At 42.0% G+C, this 27,272-nt stretch overlaps 1 protein-coding gene across 4 annotated transcripts in view; it reads right to left on the bottom strand.

Moving 5' to 3' along the window:
* The window catches only part of ANKRD6 (ankyrin repeat domain 6), a 345,397-nt gene extending 323,976 nt beyond the window's left edge, over positions 1–21,421 (bottom strand). For 2 of the 4 annotated variants that reach the window (XM_073626933.1, XM_073626934.1), the window contains exon 1: positions 21,228–21,420. The gene's annotated coding sequence lies outside the window, so the exon portion shown is untranslated. Of the gene's footprint in view, positions 1–21,227 lie in introns of all 4 variants that reach the window. The other 2 variants (XM_073626931.1, XM_073626935.1) reach the window with 2 other exon arrangements.
* Between the last annotated feature and the right edge of the window lie 5,851 nt (positions 21,422–27,272).

Genomic DNA, 27,272 nt, shown 5'->3' with positions numbered 1-27,272 from the left:
TTTGCAGCTGAAATCGAGACTCATCATACCAGGCAATGTTTTTCCAATTTTCTATGGTCCAAAATGGGTGAGCCTGTGCAAATTGTAGCCTCAGTTTCCCGTTAGCTGGTATAAGTGTGGTCTTCTGCTGCTGTAGCCCATCTGCTTCAAGGTTCAATGTGTTGTGCATTCAGAGATGGTATTCTGCATACCTTGGTTGTAACGAGTGGTTATTTGAGTTACTGTTACCTTTTTATTATCTGGAATCAGTCTGCCAATTCTTCTCTGACATCAACAAGACATTTTCGTCTACACAACTGCCACTCACTGGATATTTTTTCTTTTTTGGATCATTCTCTGTAAACCTTAGAGATAGTTGTATGTGAAAATCTCAGTAGTTCAGCAGTTTTTGAAATACTCAGATCAGCCCATTTGGCACCAACAACCATGCCACGTTCAAAGTCACTTAAATCCCCTTTCTTCCCCATGCTGATGCTCGGTTTGACTTTCAGCAAATCGTCTTCACAACGTCTAGATCCCTAAATGCACTGAGTTGCTGCCATGTGATTGGCTGATTGGCAATTTGTGTTACCAAGCAATTGAACAGATGTACCTAATAAAGAGGCCGGTGAGTATATGTAATTCCATATATAAATACTGAAAAGATACACAAGGCCAAGCTTGAGATGTCACAAAGTGACATTTTATTACATTCTTCTCTTCGCCGTGCAGTGTGAGGCAGTGTATTGTGTCAAACAATGCTCTGCTTGCTGTAACTTTTTCAGCACACCACCACAACAGGGTGGTTTGACCTTACAGGAGATGAGGCATTTTGCCTTGCCAAGGCTGCCCAGCACAGTCCCACCACACCTGGTGAGAACGTTCCTAGAGGTCGACCGATATATCGGCCGGCCGATATATCGGCCGATATTTGGTGTTTTTTACTTAATCGGCATCGGCCGATTGTGCTGATAAAAAAGCCGATATAGCTTCAGCGCGACTTGCAAAAGACTTCTGTAATAGAAGTCAGTGTAAGTTGTCTGTGTGAAGCGACTTCTCCCCCTCTCTGGGCAGCCTGCCAAATCTGATAAAAAGAACCTGAAGGATACAATGTTTACACTTCTGAATGAACTAAATTCCGTGTGTAGAAGTTCTCAGTTTAACCATTTAAAGACTAAATCTTTTCTGACATTTGTTGCTTACAAGTAAAAATCCAGTATTTTCTGCTAGAAAATCACTTGGAACCCCCAAACATTATATATATTTTTTTTAGCAGAGACCCTAGGGAATAAAATAGCGGTTGTTGCAATATTTTATGTCACACGGTATTTGCGCAGCGGTCTTTCAAATGTAATTTAAAAAAAAAAAATACACTAATAAATTTTAAAAAAAAACTAAGCAGTAAAGTTAGCCCATTTTTTTTCATCCAGAAGTTTTGATTACCTGTTTTTGTGTATTTAATATTTAAGAGAGGTTTTTTTTATATTTTTTTTATCTAAATTCTACATACAAGTGAACTGATTGGAGGTTTGTTTTGTTTAATAAATGTTTAAATGTAAAAAAATTTCCGTATCACTGAAGGTTGCTTTCACACTGGAGTGGGCATGCATTGACGGTAAAAGACTGCTAGTTTTAGCGGCTCTTTACCGTCATTTTAGCGGCGCTATTCGGCTGCTAGCAGGTCGCTTATAACCCAGCTAGCGGCCGAGGAAGGGGTTAAACGCACCCCTGAAGCGCTGCTGCCGAAACGCTTTGCAGGCGATTCGACAGCGGTGCGCATTAATTTCAATGGGCAGGAGTGGTGGTATACACCGCTCCAAAGATGCTGCTTGCAGGACTTTTTTTAATATCCTGCCAGCACATCGCCTCAGTGTGAAAGCACTCGGGCTTTCACACTGAGACTGCAGGGGAGCCGTTTGACAGGCACTTTACAGGTGCTATTTTTAGCCCAAAAGCGCCTGAAAAACGCCCCATTGTGAAAGGGGTCTAACTGTTAGATTTTATGAGATGAAGGTAAAAAAAAAAAAAAAATCGGCCTAATATATCGGCCCAAAAAAATCGGCATCACATATCGGCCATCGGCCACCGCGATTTCTAAATATCGGCATCGGCATCGGCCAGAGAAAAACCCATATCGGTCGACCTCTAAACGTTCCCCATGGAAATTCATTATTAATGTAATACTCGGGTCATATGCATATGTGCACATTTTAGGTGCATTGAGTTGCATAGAAGAAAGTACTGATTTCTGCATCTTTTATGTAGTTTCCAGCAAAACATGCATTTTATACAAGTAATACACCCGAAATGCATGTTAACACACATACAACGTCCCGTGCCCATAATGCAACTAAAACGTGCAGATGTGAAGAAGCCCCCTAAGATAATATAAAAACTTTCCATCACACTCTCTAGCTCAGGGGTGCCCAACTGATGTGGCCCGCCACCTCCTGCTCTGGCATGGTGGGTAGGCAAGCCCAGATCATGGGATCCCGACCCGACATCCCTGAGCATCAGTGTGAAGAATGGAGCCGTCTCCTGTCACAGGTGGAGTGATACCAAATGTACTCCGCCTGTGACAGGAGCGATGCAGGAAGCAAAGGCTCTGCTCTCTAAAGCAGCCGCATGCTTCCTCTAGCACCGGCTCCTGTCACAATGATGCTCAGGGATGGTGGGTTGGGAACCAGCCAGCAATACCCACCAGCAGTACCAGCCAACAGTACCAGTCCTGGAGGACAGCCAGCAGCAGCCACCAGCCATACCCACCTGGGGGACAGTAGCAGCCAGCGATACCTGCAGGAATCCTGAGGAAGAAGTGAAGATTGAGGTCAATTGAGGTGCAGGTAAACCACAGTGCATCAGTGTGAAAGCAGCCTTAGGTCCCTTTCACACGATCGATCAGTCAGACCCTCCATTCACCTCTATAGAAGGGCAGATGTAAACAGACTTGTGTCCGTTTACACCCACCTATCTCCAATCCGATCCACTTAAAAAGCAAAATGGATCCATCCCCTTCTGTCTGGGTGGATCGGAGGGCCCATAGAATGCAGCAGGCTGTGTCCGTGTCTGCTCTGCATATGCAGAGTGGACATGAACCTGTCATCTGCCCCGCTCCGCTCACTGTGGCCCATGACCCGTACCAAGTCGCTAAAGTGGCCCTCACTCCTCAAAAGGTTGCACACCCCTGCTCTAGCTAGTCAACACAAAAATCCAACAGAGATTTTTGTTGCATACATTTGTTAAATACATGTTAAGACACTGCCCATCAAAACACAAAAGGGTTGATTCACTAAAGGAAAATAGACTGTGAACTCTAAAGATGCAGTTGCTCCAGAGTTAGTAAATCAGGTAAAGCTTCACTTTACAAAGAACACCCAATCACGTGCAAGGAAGATAAAAAAACAAAAAAAAAAAAACAAGCATTTGCTTGCACCTGATTGAATGATGGAAGTTAGCAGAGCTTCTCCTTATTTACTAAGCTCTGGAGCAACTGCAATTGCAAAGTGCACAGTCTATTTGCCTTTAGTAAATCAACCCCAAAGTACTACACCACTGTCTCTCTGCAGAGCTTTTGAAAATATAAAGCACCGGTTAGCTAAATAACACATGTTAGTAGACCAGTATCTAGTCAATTTTAACTTACCAATAAATATGTACACTTAAGAGTTGATTTACTAAAGGCAAATATATTGTGCACTTTGCAAGTACAGTTGCTCCAGAGCTTAGCAAATGAGGTATAGCTTCACTTTACAAAGAATGCCCAGTCACATGCAAGGAAAATGAAAACAGCATTTTTGCTTGCACTTGATTGGATGACGGAAGTTAGTATAGCTGCCCCTCATTTACTAAGATTTTGCGCAACTGCACTTACAAAGTGCCTTTAGTAAATCAGCCCCTTACAAACAAAGAAATACATATCGATGTGTATTTGTGCAGTTCATAGCCTTTCAGTCCCATACAGTATACTTCCCTGTACACATAAGTGAGGCATGGAAATAATAGCTTTGCTGCAAAACCATTTAAAAGCTATCACATAATCAGTGGAATGGAGCCAGGCATTGGGCTTAGTGTTCTCCAGCGTCTTTGAGAAGACTGAAGAAGTAGATTCTGGAAAACAAGCAGACCCTTCCAGCACTTGTGACATCAACGCCTTAGTCATTATGTAACATTACAGCATTGCACAATAATACCTGCAAAGTAAATCTTGTCAGGAACTGTATAAAAGAGACCTACTTCACAAACACATGAGTGTTGATTCTTTGTCTATTACCATAAGAAGGTAAGGCGAGAAACTACAGATGGATGTACAGACTGGAGGATGGTCATATAGTGCTCATGGCAGGAGCTTGATCCAACTGCTGACTAAGAGTACAAATATGCATCGTTCACCAACAACTACATTTTTTTGTGTTTGCCCCTATTTATCATGAGCTGAACTCAAAGATCCACAACTTTTTCTATGTACACAAAAGGCCTATTTCTCTCAAATCTGTGTTAGTGAGCATTTCTCCTTTGCCGAGATAATCCATCCACCTCACAGGTGTGGCATATCCAGATGCTGCAGCATGATTATTGCATAGGTGTGCCTTAGGCTGGCCACAATAAAAGGCCACTCGAAAATGTGCAGTTTTACTGTATTGGGGGGTCGAGGGGGTCCGAAAACCACTCAGTATCTGGTGTGACCACCATTTGCCTCATGCAGTGCAGCACATCTCCTTCACATAGAGTTGATCAGGTTGTTGATTGTGACCTGTGGAATGTTGGTCCATTCCTCTTCAATGGCTGTGCGAAGTTGCTGGATATTGGCAGGAACTGGAACACGCTGTCGTATATACGCCTATTCAGAGCATCCCAAACATGCTCAATGGGTGATATGTGCAGTGAGTATGCTGGCCATGCAAGAACTGGGATGTTTTCAGCTTCCAGGAATTAAGTACAGATCCTTGCACCATGGGGCCGTGCATTATCATGCTGCAACATGAGGTGATGGTGGTGGATGATGTAAAAAATGCAGCGCTAAAACAAAATATGTATATAAAACACATATGTGTGAACTAACAAAGTTCAGTGATAAAAGGGTATGATCCAGTGCAATGTATATGTGGAAAAAACATAAAAAGGTGATGGAGTCCAAACAGTGAGATGGATGACAAATCCAATGAGACTGAGGAGGTCCTCCAACATGTAATTTGTCTAATAATAGCTCTTGAAGTGAAGAAGGTGTAAACACTCTTACCGGAGCAGGTAGATTCGAATGCCAATGACACCGAATCAAACAGGCTTAGAGATCCAGATGAATGGTTCTCTCAGGTAGTGATAGGGGTCCTAGATCTCCAAAGATGTCTCCTCTAGACTGGAACAGCTGTAATGATGTCCACCGGACCGAGGAAACGACACATTCAATGGGAACATCCAGATCTCCTCTACTGCCACGTCCAGCAACGTATCCTCGCTATTTCCTCCCGATTCACCTCTCACCTGGAACTTCCTGTCTGTACCTGACATCACTTCCTGTCAGTGGTGGTGGATGAATGGCACAACAATGGGCCTCAGGATCTCATCACGGTATCTCTGTGCATTCAAAATGCCATCAATAAAATGCACCTGTGTTCGTTGTCCATAACATACACCTGCACATACCATAACCCCACCGCCACCATGGACCACTCGATCCACAACGTTGACATCAGCAAACCGCTCACCCACACAACGCCATACACGCTGTCTGTCATCTGCCCTGTACAGTGAAAATCGGAATCCATCCATGAAGAGAAGACCTCTCTAAAGTGTCAGACGCCATCAAATGTAAGCTTTTGCCCACTCAAGTTGGTTATGACGACGAGCTGCAGTCAGGTCGAGACCCCAATGAGGACAACGAGCATGCAGCTTCTCTGAGACGGTTTCTGACAGTTTGCGCAAAAATTCTTTGGTTATGCAAACTGATTGTTGCAGCAGCTGTCTGGGTGGCTGCTCTCAGAAGATCTTGGAGGTGAAGATGCTGGATGTGGAGGTCCTGGGCTGGTGTGGTTACACGTGGCCTGCGGTTGTGAGGCTAGTTGGATGCACTGCCAAATTCCCCGAAACGCCTTTAGAGACGGCTTATGGTAGAGAAATGAACATTCAATTCAAGGGCAACAGCTTTGGTGGACATTCCTGTAGTCATTATGCCAATTGCACGCTCCCTCAAAACTTGCAACATCTGTGTCATTGTGCTGTGTGACAAAACTGCACGTTTTAGAGTGGCCTTTTATTTTTTTTAAACACCTGTACGCTTGTATATTATGGGAACATAATTTGGATTTTTATACTTAGATCCTTTTGCAAGCCTCTCCCAGTAAGATCCTGTATATAAACATCAGTAAATTATTATGTCTATGTGCAAAAGGCCTTACACATTTCTGAAACCCACATATTTATACACAGAGTTACAAGAAGCAGCAGCGAAACCTAAATATTTAAAAAAAGACAACTGTCTTTTTCTTAATACATGTGAGCGGTGTATAGAAAAGTGCAGTCAGACTTTACTGGCAAAGAGAAGAACACGCAAACTAGCATATAAAATCATCCTATATTTTATTCCATACAAGTCCTAAAAAGCACATACAAATTTGTTACAAAAATTAGAAACAGTTGTCTATACATTATTTTCTGCTAGTATACTATGCATACACTCCAAGAAATAATTGAGCAGAGGAGATTTCACTGGCACTGCATTCCATGTAAACATTCAAAAAAACAAGAAGGATGCTCTAAAAGAGCTTGGATTTTTTATGTGCCAATAACCTAGACTACAGCATTAGATAAAATTTGTATAGTTTATTTATTTAATTTGTGTTAAAAACATCAAAAGTGAATAAAATGTACTAAAAAGATTTAATAATTTGAGATTGAGTGTCCACAATATGTTTGTCGTGGTGTAGCAATCCCGACATGTTTTGCAAAGTTATAGGCTTCCTCAGGAGATATGTGCTACCACACATTATATACAGTGGGGACGGAACGTACTCAGACCCCCTTAAATGTTTCACTCTTTGTTATATTGCAGCCATTTGCTAAAATCATTTACATTCATTTTTTTCTTCATTAATGTACACACAGCACCCCATATTGACAGAAAAACAGAATTGTTTACATTTTTGCAGATTTATTAAAAAGAAAAACTGAAATATCACATGGTCCTAAGTATTCAGACCCTTTGCTGTGACACTCATATATTTAACTCAGGTGCTGTCCATTTCTTCTGACCATCCTTGAGATGGTTCTACACCTTCATTTCAGTCCAGCTGTGTTTGATTACACTGATTGGGCTTGGTTAGGAAAGCCACACACCTGTCTAAATAAGACCTTACAGCTCACAGTGCATGTCAGAGCAAATGAGAATCATGAGGTCAAAGGAACTGCCTGAAGAGCTCAGAGACAGAATTGTGGCAAGGCACAGATCTGGCCAAGGTTACAAAAAATATTCTGCTGCACTTAAGGTTCCTAAGAGCACAGTGGCCTCTATAATCCTTAAATGGAAGACGTTTGGGACGACCAGAACCCTTCCTAGAGCTGGCAGTCCGGTCAAACTGAGCTATCGGAGGAAAAGAGCCTTGGTGAGAGAGGTAAAGAAGAACCCAAAGATCACTGTGGCTGAGCTCCAGAGATGCAGTCGGGAGATGGGAGAAAGTTGTAGAAAGTCAACCATCACTGCAGCCCTCCACCAGTCGGGGCTTTATGGCAGAGTGGCCCGACGGAAGCCTGTCCTCAGTGCAAGACACATGAAAGCCCGCATGAAGTTTGCTAAAAAAACACCTGAAGGACTCCAAGATGGTGAGAAATAAGATTCTCTGGTCTGATGAGACCAAGATGGAACTTTTTGGCCTGAATTCTAAGCGGTATGTGTAGAGAAAACAGGCACTGCTCATCACCTGTCCAATACAGTCCAAACAGTGAAGCATGGTGGTGGCAGCATCATGCTGTGGGGGTGTTTTTCAGCTGCAGGGACAGGACGACTGGTTGCAATCGAGGGAAAGATGAATGCGGCCAAGTACAGGGATATCCTGGACGAAAACCTTCTCCAGAGTGCTCAGGACCTCTGACTGGGCTGAAGGTTTACCTTCCAACAAGACAATGACCCTAAGCACACAGCTAAAATAATGGAGTGGCTTAACGACAACTCTGTGACTGTTCTTGAATGGCCCAGCCAGAGCCCTGACTTAAACCCAACTGAGCATCTCTGGAGAGACCTAAACATGGCTGTCCACCAACGTTTACCATCCAACCTGACAGAACTGGAGAGGATCTGCAAGGAAGAATGGCAGAGGATCCCCAAATCCAGGTGTGAAAAACTTGTTGCATCTTTCCCAAAAAGACTCATGGCTGTATTAGATCAAAAGGGTGCTTCTACTAAATACTGAGCAAAGGGTCTGAATACTTAGGACCATGTCATATTTCAGTTTTTCTTTTTCAATAAATCTGCAAAAATGTCAACAATTTTGTGTTTTTCTGTCAGTATGGGGTGCTGTGTGTACATTAATGAGGAAAAAAAATGAACTTAAATTATTTTAGCAAATGGCTGCAATATAACAAAGAGTGAAACATTTAAGGGGGTCTGAATACTTTCTGTCCCCACTGTATATACATATATATTTGGACACATGCACAATTTTCATACTTTTGGCTCTATATGCCACCAGAATAAAATGAAAAAGAAACAATCCAAATGAATTTGAAGTGCAGACTTTCAGCTTTAATTCAAGGGGTTGAACATAAAGTACAAATTTTCGGAACTGCAACCATTTTTATACACAGTCCCCCCATTTTCAGGGGCTCAAATGTAATTGGACAAATGGATATAATCATCAATAAAATGTTCATTTTTAATATTTTGTTGAGAATCCTTTACTGGCAATGACTGGCTGAAGTCTGGAACCCATGGACATACCAAAGACTGGGTTTCCTCCTTTCTGATGCTTTGCCAGGCTCTAACTGCAGCTGTCTTCAGTTGTTCTTTGTTTGTGGGTCTATCTGCCTTTAGTTTTGCCTTCAGCAAGTTCAGCAAGTGCATGCTCAATTGAGTTGAGATCAGGTGATTGACTCGGCCATTGCTGAATATTCCAGTTCTTTTCCTTCAAAAGCTCATGGGTTGCAATGTGTTTTGGATCATTGTCCATCTGTACTGTGAAGCACTGTCTTTGCTGCATTTGGCTGAATCTGGGCTGACAGTATATCTCTAAACACTGCAGAATTAACCTGGCTGCTTCTGTCTTCTGTCACATCATCAATAAACACCAATGACCCAGTGCCACTGGAAGCCATGCATGCCCATGCCATCACACTGCCTCCACCATGGTTTACAGATGAAGTTGTGTGCTTTGGATCATGAGCTGTTCCAAGCCTTCTCCACACTTTTTTCTTCCGGTCATTCTGGTACAGATTAATCTTAGTTTCATCTGTCCAGAACTGGTCTGGCTTTTTTACTTGTTTTTGGAAAGGTTTAATCTGGCTTTTCTGTTCTTCAGGGTTATGAATGGTTTGCACCTTGTGGTGAACCCACTGTATTTGCTCTTGTGAAGTCTTCTCTTGATTGTAGACTTTGACAATGATACGCCCACATCCTGGAGAGTGTCCTACCCTTGTCTGGATGTTGTAAATGGGTTTTTCTTAACCATAGAGAGGATCCTGTGATCATCCACCACTGTTAGCTGTCAAGGACGTCCAGGCCTTTTTATGTTGCTGAGCTCACCAGTGCGTTCTTCTTTCCTCAGAATGTACCAAACTGTTGATTTGGCCACTCCTAATGTTGCTGCTATCTCTCTGATGGATTTGTTTAATTTTTGAAGCCTTACAATGGCCTGTTTCACTTGCATGGACAGCTCCTTTGAACGCATGATGTAGGTTCACAGCAACAGATTCCAAATGCAAATACCACACATAGAATCAACTCCAGATGCTTAATTGATGAAGAAATAATGAAGGAGTAGACCGCACCTGGCCATGAAACAGCTTTTGATTCAATTGTCCAATTACTTTTGGTCCCTTGAAAAAGGGAGATGACTATTCTTATGAGCTGTAATTCCTAAACCCTTCCTCCTATTTGGATGTACATACCCTCAAATTAACCTGAGAGTGTGCACTTTCAGCCCATATCCATTATATGATTATAGCTTGAATATGTTTTGGTAAATACCAGAAAAAATCTAAAATTGTGCCTGTGTCCAATTATATATGGACCTAACTGTATATGTTTAATCTATCTGCTCAGGTGTGGTAGCACATATCTCCTAAGGAAGCCTATGAATTGGTGAAACATGTCGGGATTGCTGTACTATGACAACCACCTGTAAACAATCATATTATGGACACTTAATTCCAAATGATAAAATGTTTTTAGTAAATATTATTCACTTTTTTGATGTTTTTAACACAAATTAAACAAATAAATGATATGAATATTATCTAATGTTGTAGTCTAGGTGATTGGCACCCAAAAAAAACACAGCTCTTTTAGAGCATCCTTCTTGTTTTGTTGAACATGTATACACTCTGAATAGTCTACATATGGCACAATAAAGTATGTTATATACAGATAGAGATCAGTTTAGATGTGTTATTGAGGTAACTGAGTCAAAGATAAGAAACCAGGCACTTCTCACCTCAAGTAATACTCCTTTTGAAATGTCCAAACATCAAATAAAATACCACCATTCATGAAATGCAACTATTGTTCTTGACATACTTGAATAGTGATGATTATTGTAAATAGAATATGTCTATAGTTATCAAAGCTTAAAAGAGAAGTGTGGCCAAAGCACTTTTGGCCATACTTCTCCTATTGGTCAAAGTGCACTTAATTCTGCACTCCTGTGATCCAGATTTAGCAGACAGGATGCTCGGGATGCTCCCAGACTCCAGACCGGCAGCTGGCCCACCTGCCACCTCCACAGCCTGGCGCTCCAGTGAGGGCAGGAGAGGCAGAGCACAAAGAGGTGAGAAATAGTCACTGCTCTGCACTCAGAGCGAAACCAAGAACTGAGAAATCAGCAGTAATTGATTGCTCAGTTCTCAGTGTAGAGCCGGCAGGGGACAGCTGCAGCCATAGGTGTGCGCAGCCTATTGCATTAGGGCGTGCACCCCAAAGCAGCCTCAGTGGCACGAGGCAGTGAATGAATGGGAAGTGCTCTGTGCTGAGTGGTTTCCTGTTCATTCACAAATGGAAGCATAGTAAACACAGTTTACTATGCTCGAGTCATGAATGGACAGAGTGAGCGAGGGTGTTCATTTAGAAAAGGAAGGGGCTGGTAAATTATATATTTACTAGCCCCTTTCCCCACTCTCCATCCTGAAATATACCTTGCAGCAGCTGGGGGGAGAGGAGAGGAGGGAAGTCAGCAGCACTGTGGGGTGGAAGGGCCAACAAGGGGGGGGGGGACCTGGGCAGTAGGGGGAATCTAAACCACAGATAGTGATTAGGGTGTGCCCAGACACACCTGGCACACCCCCTGCACACACCAATGGCTGCAGCGTAGGATTGATGTTGCATCTACATAAGTGAGTATGAATGTTTGTTATTTTTGAATCCCATACTTCTTTTTTAAGAATGCTGTTTAGCTTACCAAGCTCCAAACTTTCTACATTAATTGATTGCTAACACGGTTCAATACTCTACTTCTTCAGCAATTCTTTTCAGTCACAGACCTGGAAGAAGCAAGCAGCCAGAAGACTGAATGAAGTCAGGACTCCTAGACTGCACACTTGTTGTGGACCCAGACCTCAGAAAGAACCTCATTTATTGTATCAGCACAACATCCAAGCATGTAGCATTTCAAAAGGGCTCAACAGCAAAGGCAGCTATGTAGTGTTTTTTTTTTCTTTTTTACAAAGGAGTCACCTTTAGTCATCAGATTATGTGAAAGGAATAATTCTATTTTATATTAATGCCCCTGAACATTATTATTTGCTGTAAACCCTGATTCACTATGAAGGTGTTGTTTTGCTAAAAAATGGTAAAATATTCACGGTGTTCTGTCAAGAGAAACTGTAATGTCAACCATCCCATCAGATGCAAATGACATTCCTATTTTTATTTATTTATTTTTTTACAAAATTCCCCTGCTTAGAAACTGGATATTTGAAGTGATCGCAAGATTTCTGGCCTACGTGAACATCAGCCCCAGTAAGAAGGCTTTTCAGTGGGATCAGAAATATCCCCATAGGAACCTGCCCAAGAATAAGCTGTTAGCTCTAAACATAAACTTCATGTGATGCCAAAGTAATGACCACAATAGGGGGAATTGATCAAAACATGAGCTGTCAGAATCTAGAACAACTGTGCATGGCAACCAATCGGCTGCTATCTTCAGCTTGTTCCGTTAGGCTTTAGTTGCCATGCACAGCTACATTCCTCTCTATGTATTTTTACTCAAAACAGACTATGGGGTAACAAGCAGGGGCAAAATATTCTGTTTGGGTTGCATTGCAATTATTCCTTAAATGACAGACTGAGGTGCAGAGCAAAGCTAAAACTGTGGGGTAGATTTATTTAAAGTAAATAGACTGTGCACTTTGCAAGTACATGGCTGCACTCCGCAAGGGGATTTGCTCCGGAGCTTACTAAATGAAGTGAAACTTCAGTTTGCAAACAATGCCCAATCACATGCAAGGAAGATAAAAAAAAAGCAGCATTTTTGCTTGCACATGATTGGATGACAGAAATCAGCAGCTCTTCCACTTATTTACTAAGCTCTGACACAAATGCCCTTGTAAAATGCAACTGCACTTGCAAAGTGTATATTCTATTTGCCTTGAGGGCCGGTTCACACCAGATGCAGCCCAGTGAAATTTTTTCTGCATAAAAAATGCATGGACAGTAGATAATATGGGTTACAATGGCCTAGTTCACACCAGTACGGTTAGTTCTAGTGCAGAAAAAAAGTAGAACATGCTGCATTTTTTTCTGCACAGCACTGTACTGGAACACGGCAAAATGTACCTGAATGCATCTAAACGCATCAAACACGCATTACAGCAAAAATAAATAAATAAATAAACCCAGGAAACTCTGGGAAAAAGAAGGGGGGGAAAACGCACCAAAACCTCACCAGTATGCAGCAAAAACTAATCAATAACACGCATGCAAAAAACTAATTCCGAACTGTGTTCCTGTGGTTTGAACCGGCCCTTAGTAAATCAACCCCTATGACTTTTACAATGGGTTTGGGTCTATTTTTAATCATTTTTCATTCTCCACACCATCAATTTTAAAGCAATGCTTTATACCTGATTTTATGCGATTTTTGCTCTCCATTTTATTTTTTTATTTTTCAACATTAAAGGCTAACTGCAGTCAAAACATTTTATTTTGTTTTGGATTTAGTAGGATTGGATCTAGGCTTTTATTGCTGTCTGTGTTTCAGGAAGTGATGACAAACACACATAAGCTGTAGAGTGAATAAGGGTTAGAACTTTAGACTATGGGGCTGATTTACTAAAACTGAAGAGTGCAAAATCTGATGCAGCTGGTAGCCAATCGGCTTCTAATAAAACCTGGAAGCTGATTGGCTTCTATGCAGAGCTGCACCAGATTTTGCACATTCCAGTTTTAGTAAATCAACCCCAATGCTTTTTATTGATCGTTTTGCCTTCCTGACCCCTGACAACCGCATCCCTCCTTTCTTGTGCTGGTGTCACAACAAGGACAAGTAAGTAAAGAAACATGGCTGAAATTGGACATATGTTTGATCCTTCTCAGGGAATGTACCTAAAACACAGTAACACACTAAACTACTGCTTTTACTAATATATTAATAGCTGATTTACCAAACTGTACATGTTTTACTTCTGGCTAAAAAAGGGCAGTGACCACCTAGAATATACGGAGTAATGCAAATATCACCTATGTCTGGGGGTTGCAAGGTATTTTCTTTCTCCATCTGAGACTTGTAGCATCCTGTATCCAATCAAGAAGTATTGGACAGGATATACTGGTACATAAGGCAATGTCTCCTATTTAAGCCATCCAGCCACACAAAGGCATACCTCCTTGAACATGTAGCACCAACCAAGTTTGCTGAATATAGTGTGGAATCTAGCCTCTTACCACATTTGTACCTTTTCCCTGGCAACATTTTTCTGTGTGGCTCCTCTTTGGAGAAAAACAGCAGAAGGCCAGAGCTCTGAGCATCAAAGGAAGTTTGAAGGCTACCAGCCAATCGCAGAAGTGGCTGCAATTTCATCATCTACCAGACTTAAGCTGGCCATACATGGATAAAAAAAAAAAAAGGTTTGAAAAAGCGTTTGATAAGCCCAATCGTTCGACTTTAGAAACGTTAGTGGGCGTATTTCGATTCTTGAAATGCAAAGTTTTATGCCAAAAGAAAGATCTGTCATGTCAGAATTTTGTTGTGTATTCGAAGGACTTTCTAAACAGTAGTAGGGAAATCGATCATAAATAGTGTGAAAAAATGTACAGCGCATGTGCATTGATTGTTGATCGTCAAAATATTTACCATTTACAGTGGCTTGCGAAAGTATTCGGCCCCCTTGAACTTTTCAACCTTTTGCCACATTTCAGGCTTCAAACATAAAGATATAAAATTTAAATTTTTTGTGAAGAATCACCAACAAGTGGGACACAATTGTGAAGTGGATATTTTAAACTTTTTTAGCAATTAAAAAACTGAAAAGTGGTGCGTGCAAAATTATTCGGCCCCTTTACTTTCAGTGCAGCAAACTCACTCCAGAAGTTCAGCGAGGATCTCTGAATGATCCAATGTTGTCCTAAATGACTGATGGTGATAAATAGAATCCACCTGTGTGTAATCAAGTCTCTGTATAAATGCACCTGCTCTGTGATAGTCTCAGGGTTCTGTTGAAAGCGCAGAGAGCATCATGAAGACCAAGGAACACACCAGGCAGGTCCGTAATACTGTTGTGGAGAAGTTTAAAGCCGGATTTGGATACAAAAAGATTTCCCAAGCTTTAAACATCCCAAGGAGCACTGTGCAAGCTATCATTTTGAAATGGAAGGAGTATCAGACCACTGCAAATCTACCAAGACCTGGCTGTCCCTCTAAACTTTCAGCTCAGACAAGGAGAAGACCAGAGATGCAGCCAAGAGGCCTATGATCACTCTGGATGAACTGCAGAGAACTACAGCTGAGGTGGGAGAGTCTGTCCATAGGACAACAATCAGTCGTACACTGCACAAATCTGGCCTTTATGGAAGAGTGGCAAGAAGAAAGCCATTTCTCAAAGATATCCATAAAAAGTCTCGTCTAAAGTTTGCCACAAGCCACCTGGGAGACACACCAAACATGTGGAAGAAGGTGCTCTGGTCCGATGAAACCAAAATCGAACTTTTTGGCCACAATGCAAAACGATATGTTTGGCGTAAAAGCAACACAGCTCATCACACTCAACACACCATCCCCACTGTCAAACGTGGTGGCAGCATCATGGTTTGGGCCTGCTTTTCTTCAGCAGGGACAGGGAAGATGGTTAAAATTGAGGGGAAGATGGATGCAGCCAAATACAGGACCATTCTGGATGAAAACCTGTTGGAGTCTGCAAAAGACCTGAAACCGGGACGGAGATTTATCTTCCAACAAGACAATGATCCCAAACATACAGCAAAATCTACAAAGGAATGGTTCACAAATAAACGTATCCAGGTGTTAGAATGGCCAAGTCAAAGTCCAGACCTGAATCCAATCGAGAATCTGTGGAAAGAGCTGAAAACTGCTGTTCACAAACGCTCTCCATCCAACCTCACTGAGCTCAAGCTGTTTTGCAAGGAAGAATGGGCAAGAATTTCAGTCTCTCGATGTGCAAAACTGATAGAGACATATCCCAAGCGACTTGCAGCTGTAATCGCAGCAAAAGGTGGCTCTACAAAGTATTAACGCAAGGGAGCCAAATAATTTTGCACGCCCCACTTTTCATTTTTTTATTAGTTAAAAAAGTTTCAAAAATCCAAAAGATTTCGTTCCACTTCATAATTGTGTCCCACTTGTTGGTGATTCTTCACAAAAAATAAAAATTTTATATCTTTATGTTTGAAGCCTGAAATGTGGCAAAAGGTTGAAAAGCTCAAGGGAGCCGAATACTTTCGCAAGCCACTGTATGTAGTTAACGATCGATACTATGTGGAAAACAATTCGGTACAACGATGGGGGTTAGCACACAGTCGTTCAATAGATCTTTATAAAAAAACAAACGTTTTTTCGAACGATTTTCTATCCATGTCGGCTTTGCAATGTAAGAAAAGAACAAACTGTTAGTTTGATTGAACAGCAATGCTGAGGTTGTGTGGGTGTTTTACTGACTACAGAGGATGTCCGAGGAAGAAACTGTGCTTTATGAGAAAGGCAGTGGGACTGTGATGTGCCCTGGAGACAGAAGCTTCTAATAACTATTTATCATCAAGCATTCTATCTTTGTGATGAGACATTTGATCACTGCTAGTCAGTTTTAGAAGACACATTTAACATGTGCTCCTTTCACCAGCACACTGGCAAGAATAAGCTCAATATACTGAAACGATTGAAGCATTATTATTAATATTATTATACAGGATTTACATGGCGCCAACAGTTTGCGCAGCTCTTTACAACATAAAGGGAGACAGTACAATTACAATGCAATACAAGAGGGTTAGGAGGGCCCTGTTTAAAAGAGCTTACAATCTATAGAAACACAGAAGTGACAGCAGAATAGACTATCAAGTCTATCATCCTTTCTAACCTTTTGTCTGAATTAGATCTATGTTTATTCTTATGAGGATGATGATCTCATCTAAAATCTAGGCTCATTCCAATAGGAGGAGAGCTTAGTTGCCAACTGTCCCGATATGGCTGGGACAATCAGGGATTTTATTCATCTGTCCCGACACAGCCGTGTCCCGGGCTGCATCGCAGAAATCAAGGCTGATCATGGACAGGGTAAAAATGTGATAGTTGGAGACAGTCCTTCCGAGATAAGAACATCACTGTGTTAGTCTGAAGTCCAAGGCAGGGTTATCAAATATTAGGGTTAGAACAGCCCGCGTGGAATGATAAATCTATCCCACAAAGAGAGTAGGTGCTGGGTCAGGAAAAGGAGGAAGGAAGAGTAGTCAAACCCTCTTGATGTATTTAAAGGTTTCAATCATGTCTCCCCTTCTTTCCTCCAGACTATCCATATTAAGTTCCTGAAGTCTCTCCTGATCTGTTTGATCACTCAGACCTTTTAACATTTTTGTGCCCATCTCTGGACCCGGTCTCTTATCAATATCTTTTTGTAAGTGAGGTCTTCAAAACTGGACACAGCATTCCAAATGAGGTCTCACTAAAGATCTGTTAGGGGAACCAGGACCTCTTTCCTCCTGCTAGTGACCCCTCTAGTGATGCATCCTAAAATTCTATTTGCATTCCCTAGACGCAGTTCACACTGTTTGATCATTTTGCAATCATCTGAATAAGGTACCCCTAAATATTTTTCTTCTGTAGTGCTGGCCTATACTGGCCCGGTTCAACGGGGACCAGCCAAGATTCAATTCATTGATCCATTGATGTCAAACTTTTCATGCAATTACTGCCATCGGCTAAAGCCACTAGCAATAATCATTGTGTGTTCTTCTGGCAGGGACTTGGCAGGGTTACATGGCAACTTTAAAGGGGTTGTAAAGGCTCCTGTTTTTTCACCTTAATGCATCCTATGCATTAAGGTGAAAAAACACCTAGCAGTCACCAGGGACGCAGCGTCCTTCTCTCCACGGAGTCCCGACTTTGATTGGATAGATTAATAGCAGCGCAGCCATTGGCTCCCGCTGCTGTCAATCAAATCCAATGACCCGGGCGCCGGGGGACGCCGAATGAATGACTCGGGAGTGCGCCCACAAGGTACCCCCTCGGGAGAGCGCTTCTCCTAGGGGGTTATCTAATGCAGGGGGGAGCCTCAAGAGCCACCGAGGGACCCAAGAAGAGGATGATCTGGGCTGCTCTGTGCAAAATGAGCTGCACAGTGGAGGTAAGTATGACATATTTGTTAGTTTTATTTTTTTTAAAACTAAGCTTTAGTATGACTTTAAAATAATATTCTGTGCAGTGTATTTCCTTTAGTTTATTCTATGACTATGCAGGCCAGTCATAAATAGAAAGGGTCAGACACACTGCAGTTGTGCACCGCTGCACTGCAGAACAAAGTGTAATGCACAATATCAGCACTCCTAGCTAGAAGGTTGCACAACATACTCGAAACGCTGCTAGCTAACTATTTTCTAACAAAGGGTGAAGGAGACACTATTGATTTTTCCATTAACTGTTCAGAAAGGAGTGACTTGAGAGATTTAAAGCGGCTGACATATTTTGAACCCATGGCACATTTCTGAAAAAGCTTCCTTTATACTACCTGCGCCTAACTCAGGTAAGTATCTGCACCAGGTTTGGTAATGTTGCTGACATGGGCATCAAATTCAGCTACCACCACTTTAAGAACCTGTCACTATGACCAAAACACAGTATACAAAAAAAACAAAAACTCAATTTACCAAAGCTTCAACACAAGGAAAATGATCTTTATGTCAGCCATGTAAGACCCCATACATACTATTAGATTTTCTGCAGATTTTTGTCTTCAGATTTACCAAAACCATATAGTGCAAGGGCCTGCCTGATTGCATAAAATTGAAACTCTTATGCCGCGTACACACGGTCGGACTTTCCGACGGGAAATGTTCGATGTGAGCTTGTTTTCGGAAAGTCTGACCGTGTGTATGCTCCATTGGACATTTGCTATCAGAATTTCTGGCCACAAATGTTTGAGAGCAGGCTCTAAAATATTTCGACAACTTCAATTTGTTGTCAGAAAGTCCGATCGTGTGTACACAAGTCCGTCACACAAAAGCTCATGAATCAAGCAGAAGGAGCCAGACTGGCTATTGAACTTCTTTTGTCTCGGCTCGTTGTACGTGTTGTACGTCACCGCGTTCTCATGTTTGGAATTTTGGGCCAACATTTGTGTGACCGTGTGTATACAAGACAAGTTTGAGCCAACATCCTTCAGAAAAAAATCCACGGTTTTGTTGGCGGAAAGTCCGATCGTGTGTATGCGGCATTAAGGTTTGACCTCATATTGTATGGTTTTGATAAATCTGAAGACAAAAACCTGCAGAAAATCTAATAGTGTGTATGGGGCCTTAACTGTCATTTTCACATGTGACTGGATTTTATTAACATAACTGACACTTTTTAGAAAATAAGGATCTTTATCCTCGCTTTGTGAAATGAACCTAACATATAGAGTTTCAGCTCTAGGGGAATATTAGTGTCGGGTATAATCCATCACTTCATGAACATGATGGATATACTTTTTTGCTACATGGTGTTCATTAGGAAAAAGGCACATTTAGATACATACAGCATATAACTGATCATATGTCAGTTGTATAAGAGGCACATTTATTTACATACAGTATGCATCAGCTGTATAAGAGGTATATTTAAATACAGATACATTCAGTATATTACTGACAACAGATCAGGCCCATAACAGACACATTTGGGTACATACAAAATATTACTGACCACAGATCAGCCCCATACATTTAGATACTTAAAATATAGTATCAACTAAAGACCGGCCACATATGAAGCACATTTACATTTGAGTACTGACTATAGATCTGTGATATACGAGGCACAGTTACCGTAGATACATACAATCTATAAAGAACAGTAGATCACCCCAAAAGAGGCATATTTAGATACATACAGTATATTACTGACTATATATACTTACAATATAGTAATAACTACAAACCAGCCATGTACGAGGCACATTTATTTTTATAGTACAGACTAGCTGTATAAGGGGCATATTTAGATATAAACAGTACATAACTGACCAGAGATCAGACCCATAAGAGGCACATTTAGTTATTGTATACAGTACATAACTGACCAGAGATCAGACCCATAAGAGGCACATTTAGTTATTGTATACAGTACATAACTGACCAGAGATCAGACCCATAAGAGGCACATTTAGTTATTGTATACAGTACATAACTGACCAGAGATCAGGCCCATAAGAGGCACACTTAGATACATACAGTATATTAATAACAATACATCAGCCCCATAAGGCACATTTAGATACATACTCTATATAATGACCATAGAATATCCCCATAAGAGGCACGTTTTGACACATACTGTATACAATGGCCATAGAATGGCCCTATAAGAGGCACATTTAGATACATAATCAATATAAGGACCATAGATCAGCTGTAAAAGAGGCACATTTAGATACATACTCTATATAATGACCATAGAATGACCTTATAAGAGGCACATTTAGATACATACTCTATATGATGGCCATAGAATAGCCCTATAAGAGGCACATTTAGATACATTCTCTATATAATGACTGTAGAATGGCCCTATAAAAGGCACATTTAGATACATTCTCTATATAATAAACATAGAATAGCCCTATAAGAGGCACATTTAGATACATATTCTATATAATGACGGTAGAATGGTCCAATAAGAGGCCCATTTGGATACATTCTCTATATAATAACCATAGAATAGCCCTATAAGAGGCACATTTAGATACATTCTCTATATAATGAATATAATGACGGTAGAATGGCCTTATAAGAGGCACATTTAGATACATTCTCTATATAATGACCATAGAATAGCCCTATAAGAGGCACATTTAGATACATTCTCTATATAATGACCATGGAATAGCCCTATAAGAGGCACATTTAGATACATTCTCTATATAATGACCATGGAATATCCCTATAAGAGGCACATTTAGATACATATTCTATATAATGACGGTAGAATGGTCCAATAAGAAGCCCATTTAGATACATTCTCTGTATAATGACCATAGAATAGCCCTATAAGAGGCCCATTTAGATACATAGAGTATATAGGTAGGCACACCCTATGGATCTTGAGCTATACATGGATGGTCTGGTGTCTGTTCTCTCCTAGTAGGGGGAGAAGATGGGTGGAGATGTATAGAGGATGATGAGGGGTGTAGTGAAGGTTGGTGGTGATCCTTCTTCCTACCTGTTGAAGTTGTAGAAAGCCCAGAGGCAGCCAAGCCCCCCACATATCTCCTCCCTACACCCCAACTGCAGATGTCTGCTCTCCATAGGAGGGGGGAGGGGTACACCCCACTATGGAGTCCTCCTGTCACAATACTCCCCTAGGAAGCCCACCTGGTAGTAGCCGCACACTTGGCCTCTCAGCACCTACCTGTTGCCGGTCCCGGATTAGGAGTTGTAGGTTTAGCAGGACAGTAGGGGGGACCCAAGGAGCGGATTGGTGCAGTGGTGTCCGTACAGTGTGTCCGTACAGTGTGTCCGTACACTCCACTAATCACACGGCTCTGAGTGTCCCTGGGTCTCGGCTCTCCTCTTCTATACTATTCCCCACCAGGTACTATGGTGTCTTCATTACACAGCCGCCTCTTCTGTGCCTGCACTTATACTGACATCTAGCGGACACACTCAGGAAGTACAACTCTGAGTTCTCTGCAGGAATCCTGGGCTGCTGCTGACTCTTGCTTTCCACCTATCAATGGCTGACTTCACCAATGAGATCACCAATTACCTGTGATCTGCTAATATCCAAATAGGACTGTGTATGCACACAAGTATTGTCATTGTAGGCACATGTTAGACCTGGATCATGTTTAGTTTTCTCAAAGTGTATCAAATCCTGTATAATAATAATCATAACAAATATTTTATTTTTTTCTTAAACCGCAGCTGTTGTATATATAAAAAAAACCCTGCAAGGCAATGGCGTAATGTGCTAGTATGCATGGCATACTAGCACATTATGAAATACTCACTTTAGAACGAAGCCCTCCAATGCAGCACTGTCACCACTGAGAGGGCTGATGTCATTCAGGTTCTCGCGCTCCAGCTATGTGATTGGCTGGTCACTCCCACACATGCGCGCAGGAGCCCTCAGTTCCAGCATGATCGGATGCCAGACCTTTGGAGCACATACACCGGAGAGGTCACTGGCTGGATCCAGGGTGAATATCTCCTAAACGATGAATGCTTAGGAGATATTCATTTTACCTTCAGGTAAGCCTTGTTATAGGCTTATCTGTAGGTAAAAATGACCAAGCAGGGTTTACTACCGCTATAATCATTTTTCCATAAAGTTATATGGGGGATTTCCTTGTATTACAAACAAACTGGAAAACAACAATCAGAGACTGATATATATGAAAAGGGTTACTGTAAAATGGAATTGCATACCCCAAGGTATGTATTTCCAAGGATCCATAACTGGGACGCACAATCAGGGGAGGCAGGTGAGGCAGAGCCTCAGCTGCCATGAACACAAAAAAAAACCAAAAAAAAAAAAACAATCGAGCTTCGAGGGCCGTAGCTCAGCAACCTGGGGTCACACCCCACCACTGGTCAAAATTTGGGGCTCCCGCAACCTATGGTTCTGGAGATACGGGGCTCCTTGCACAGCCTGTCAGAAGCTACATACAGAGCGGTCAGTTTATATACAAGCTGGCACACTATGTTTGCAGCAGACTGAGAGGATGAGCTCACAGTGCCTCTCACTTCTTGTCAGAGGCACTGAGCTCATTGGACAGCTTGGAGCCTTGGACCAATGGTAAAGTACGCCTCTCACTGCAAGTGTCATAGAAAGGGGGTGTGTCTAAAAGACAAATGCTCCCTTCCAGCCCAGCCCTCTTAACTGCAAGGAAAAAACATGGTTTTATGGGTATAAGATTTATCCACAATCCCATGTTTTTCTCACACAGTTAAGAGAGAGAATGAGACAATTTTTTACTGATCTAAAGGTACTGTTTTAATCAAGCTAAATCATATATTTTTATGCTATATGTTATAACATAATGATTTATTATTTATCTATTTACTGTGAAATTACTGGTTGGAAGTTATCAATTCAAACTTCAGTAATTTGTCTGTTAAGCCACCTGCTTGAGTACAGATTTTGAAAATATAGTAAATTACTTTAAAAACAATATATAATAATTATTTGTATATTACTTACTTAAGGTAATTAACCACTTGCCACCCAGGCCAATTCTGACACTTCTCTCCTTCATGTAATAATCATAATATTCTTGCTAGAAAATTACTCAGAATCCCCAAATATTATATATATTTTTTAGAAGACACCCTAGGGAATAAAATGGTGGTCATTGCAACTTTTTATGTATGTCGCACAGTATTTGCACAGCAGTTTTTCAAACGTGCTTTGTTTTGAACAAACACCAAAGTTAGCCCGATTTTTTTTTTTTTTTTGTATAATGTGAAAGTAGATGTTACGCTATGTAAATAGATACCTAACATGTCACGCTTTGGAATGGCACCAAATTCAGTACTTAAAAATCTCCATAGGCGACGCTGTAAATTTTTTTACAGATTACATGTTTAGAGTTACAGAGGAGGTCTAGTGCTAGAATTATTGCTCTCGCTCCAACAGTCGCGGCGTATGTAACCTGTGTGTATCTGGCTCTGATACTAGCCAGTGCCTCACCAGCCACTGACCTCACTGCACGTCCCTGATCCATACCTTCAATTGCTTATCGTAAATCTCAGACATGAAATATCAACAAAGCCTATCCCTCTACAGTATGTACTTATCTCAATCCACAGCACTAAGTGTCATTTTTGCCTGTTGCTTTGTTCCTCTGCTACCAGCATAAATCTCTTCTGACATGTTTTCCTGACACCAAGAGATAATAAAAAGGTGACACAGGAGGTAGTTCCAGCTGACTGACAGCCTCAGCTCTGTTCCTGTGTGCTGTGTGAAGGGGGTGTGGCTCTTCTGTCCAATCAGCTCTCAGAGCTCCCCTCACTGAGCTCTGCAGAGTGTAATTTCAGCTCTCCTCCTCCCTTTTTTTTCTGACAGCTCAGACCAGCTTATAATTCAGCACTTTGAACAGATGTAGAGAAGAGAGGAATGCAGATAACAAGTACAGCCTATGTAGGAGGATTTGCTTCATCTCTGTGTAACACCTGAGGATAGTCCCTTCACTGGGTATATATAAGGGTTTTCATCCACTTTAAGGGAGTCACCAAACAAGCTGTGAATAGGAATAAATTATTTTCTGCGGCTACCTCTTTAGTAATGACGACTACAGTGATTGCCAGATTCTCCAGCAGACCTTTGGGTGTGAGATATGCATGCAGGACCAATATACATGTGCAATAAAGATCAATCTTTAATTATCTGTGTATTTTTATTTGTAATAAAGAAATCCTTTTTTCTAAATAAGCTGCATTTGTGAAATGTATCACTGTAGCACATGAAAAGTCAATGTCGTCATTTCTAGCTATATTCTTATTGTAATAAGGGAAGTGATGTTATGGCCAAAGTCCAGATATACACCATATATAGGATACCTTTACTCTGCAGTCAGCTGCACGACTGTTGCTCAGGACTGACTCCCTGATAATGTCAATAGTGGACCATAATGGAAATTATTGGATATTAGCAAGGCTTATAGTCTCAGAAAAAGGTGCAGACGAAAAGATGACAAGTACAATTAGGAGACATTGTCACTTCATAGGAGGATTTAGATCTAATTTTTTGCCTTTAATCTAATGAAACATCTAACCTGCAACATATTGTGCTGTAAATGAGCCATTTGTCAACAACTGCTTGATATCATGCACAGGCCATAGCTATGTGTGATGGGGCCCCACAGTAAAGCCTCTGCCTCCTATCTCCTTCTCAATTCCTCCAGAGATACTAAATACTTATTGTTTTCATAGAAATATATTTATTCTATACCAAATTATTTGCCAGATGCTAGTGCTACCTGCATATACAGTATCACCACAGACAGTGGCGGCTGGTGCTCAAAATTTTTGGGGGCGCAAACAAACTGAACAATTCTGAAAAATACTAAAGAAAAAACATCAATTGTAGCCTCACTGTGTCCATCAAATGCAACCAGCCATCAAATGCAGCCACTGTGCCATCAAATGCAGCCACTGTGCCCATCAATTGCAGCCACTGTGCCATCAAATGCAGCCACTGTGCCATCAATTGCAGCCACTGTGCCATCAAATGCAGCCACTGTGCCATCAAATGCAGCCACTGTGCCATCAATTGCAGCCACTGTGCCCATCAAATGCAGCCACTGTGCCCATAAAATGCCGCCACTGTGCCCCATCAGATGCAGCCACTGTGTTATCAAATCCAGCCACTGTGCCCACCAAATGCAGCCACTGTGCCCGATCAAATGCAGCCACTGTGCCATCAAATGCAGCCACTGTGCCCACCAAATGCAGCCACTGTGCCCCATCAAATGCAGTCACTGTGCCCACCAAATGCAGCCACTGTGCCCCATCAAATGCAGTCACTGTGCCCACCAAATGCAGCCACTGTGCCCCATCAAATGCAGTCACTGTGCCCATCATATGCAGCCACTGTGCCCATCATATGCAGCCACTGTGCCCATCATATGCAGCCACTGTGCCCATCAGATGCAGCCTCACTGTGAGCCCCCTCCGCTGTCGCTGTCTGACCGGCACTTACCCCATCTGGCAGGTCAGGCAGTGGGTGATGGCGGTGACCTGTGGGATGGGAAGCGGGTCAGGTGATGGCTCCTGTGTCCTCCATGCTTCCCATGCATCTCTTCTTCCCTTCTGATAGGATTGCCTGTGCCTTCAACCAATCAGGTGATGGGTATTAGACCCGCACTTCCTGAATGGCTGAGAGGCGGTTCAGTGTTCGAGAAGCAAATATTCATTTGCTTTTCCAACACACCAGGGTGGGCTCCGTGCACAATGCTCTGCGCTCCGAGTCCACCTTTTCTGAGGCCTATTAGAGCCTATGGCTCTAATCAGGTGCTTAAAAAAAAACACCCCTACCGCTGTAATTTAGGAACCCAGCGTCCGAAAAAGGGCTGGACGCCTGAATAGGGGTGGCCACGGCAGCCATGGATAGATTCATGCTATGCATGAATCTATCCATCCTACATATAGGGGGTGGCGTAATAGATGGGGCGGCGCCCATGCGTCTTTAATGGGCGGGCCACCCCTGACCACGGGGTTAGCTAGTTCTTGGCCCCACAATAGTTGCATAGTGTGTTATGAGTATTGAAACACCCTTGATTTTGCAACGTCCATATAACAGTAGGGATGCCCCAGTAGCCACGCCACTGATGATGTCATATTGCAACGAAATAGGGAGGAGCCTGGCTGGACATCATCATGCATATAGGCCCCTAGCCAGAGGACTGGGATGGAATCTAGCTGCAGCTATTCATGAGATGTTGGTACTGAGGTATTTTTAATGTGAGCGCACAATTTATCTTTTAATAAAGTTTTCCATTCATCATACTGCACTATGAGGTCTGGTTTCTTCTTATGTTTTTTTTTGCTCTATGAGTGGAGTCTGGTAGGAAGCTGGAAACAAACTCTTCTCAGGATCATTGAGTTAAATCCCTCAAGCTCTTATGGCCACTCATTAATTTAGAGGGCCATGGATTTCTGGTAAGCAGTGTGTGTTTATTGTTCTCTGTCCACACTGTATGTTTTGGTGAAACCCTGGGGAATGGAATATATCTGCACAGCATTGATTTTACTTATAGGAGAAAGCACAGTTGCTGGACTTTTTGTTATCACGGTAAGATTGGTCACAAATTGTATTGTGTATGGGCAATCACTTTTCTTTTCCATTATGGTCACTTACTGTATATTGCTTGTGTGAAGTATAGGTAGCACGCATATTGTTTCTACTCACATGGATATTATTTTATACTAATTTGGGATATATTGTGGATGTTTTTTGAGCTTAATAATATTTAGCGCTGCATTTCTTGGATTGACAGTAGGGATCCTTTTGCTGGTGGCAACTCACCAACAGTACAGCCACAGTTTAACCCAGCATCCAGGGCAAGAATGTGGAACTGCACCCCCTCCCCTGCTGCTAATGTATGCTGTTACTGTATACTTGGCTGTGCCCATTCCATACCCTTTGCTCTAGCTGCCCATGGTTGGAATTAAGTGTGCATTGCACATACATGATCAAGGTAGTTACTCATCTACAGTGTGTTTTTGTGTCAGCTGTGGGCAGATGGGTGGAGAGTGGGCATGTTGGAGCACAATGTAACAGAGAAGATATAAAGCCATGGCCCACTGGTTGCCACTGATCTGGAGCGTGTGTGCCCCCCTACTACTACCCCCCTCCTCTGGGCTGCTACCACTCCTGTCCACCCCTTTGCCCCAGCCCTACTCACCAACATCAGGATCACCAAGCAGTGTAGAACATTCATCTGCTTTTATG

This window comes from Aquarana catesbeiana, linkage group LG04, assembly GCF_042186555.1.
Source record: "Aquarana catesbeiana isolate 2022-GZ linkage group LG04, ASM4218655v1, whole genome shotgun sequence".
Taxonomy (NCBI): domain Eukaryota; kingdom Metazoa; phylum Chordata; class Amphibia; order Anura; family Ranidae; genus Aquarana; species Aquarana catesbeiana.
Note: the sequence above shows the minus strand (reverse complement) of the source record. Positions and strands in the feature narration are given on the sequence as shown.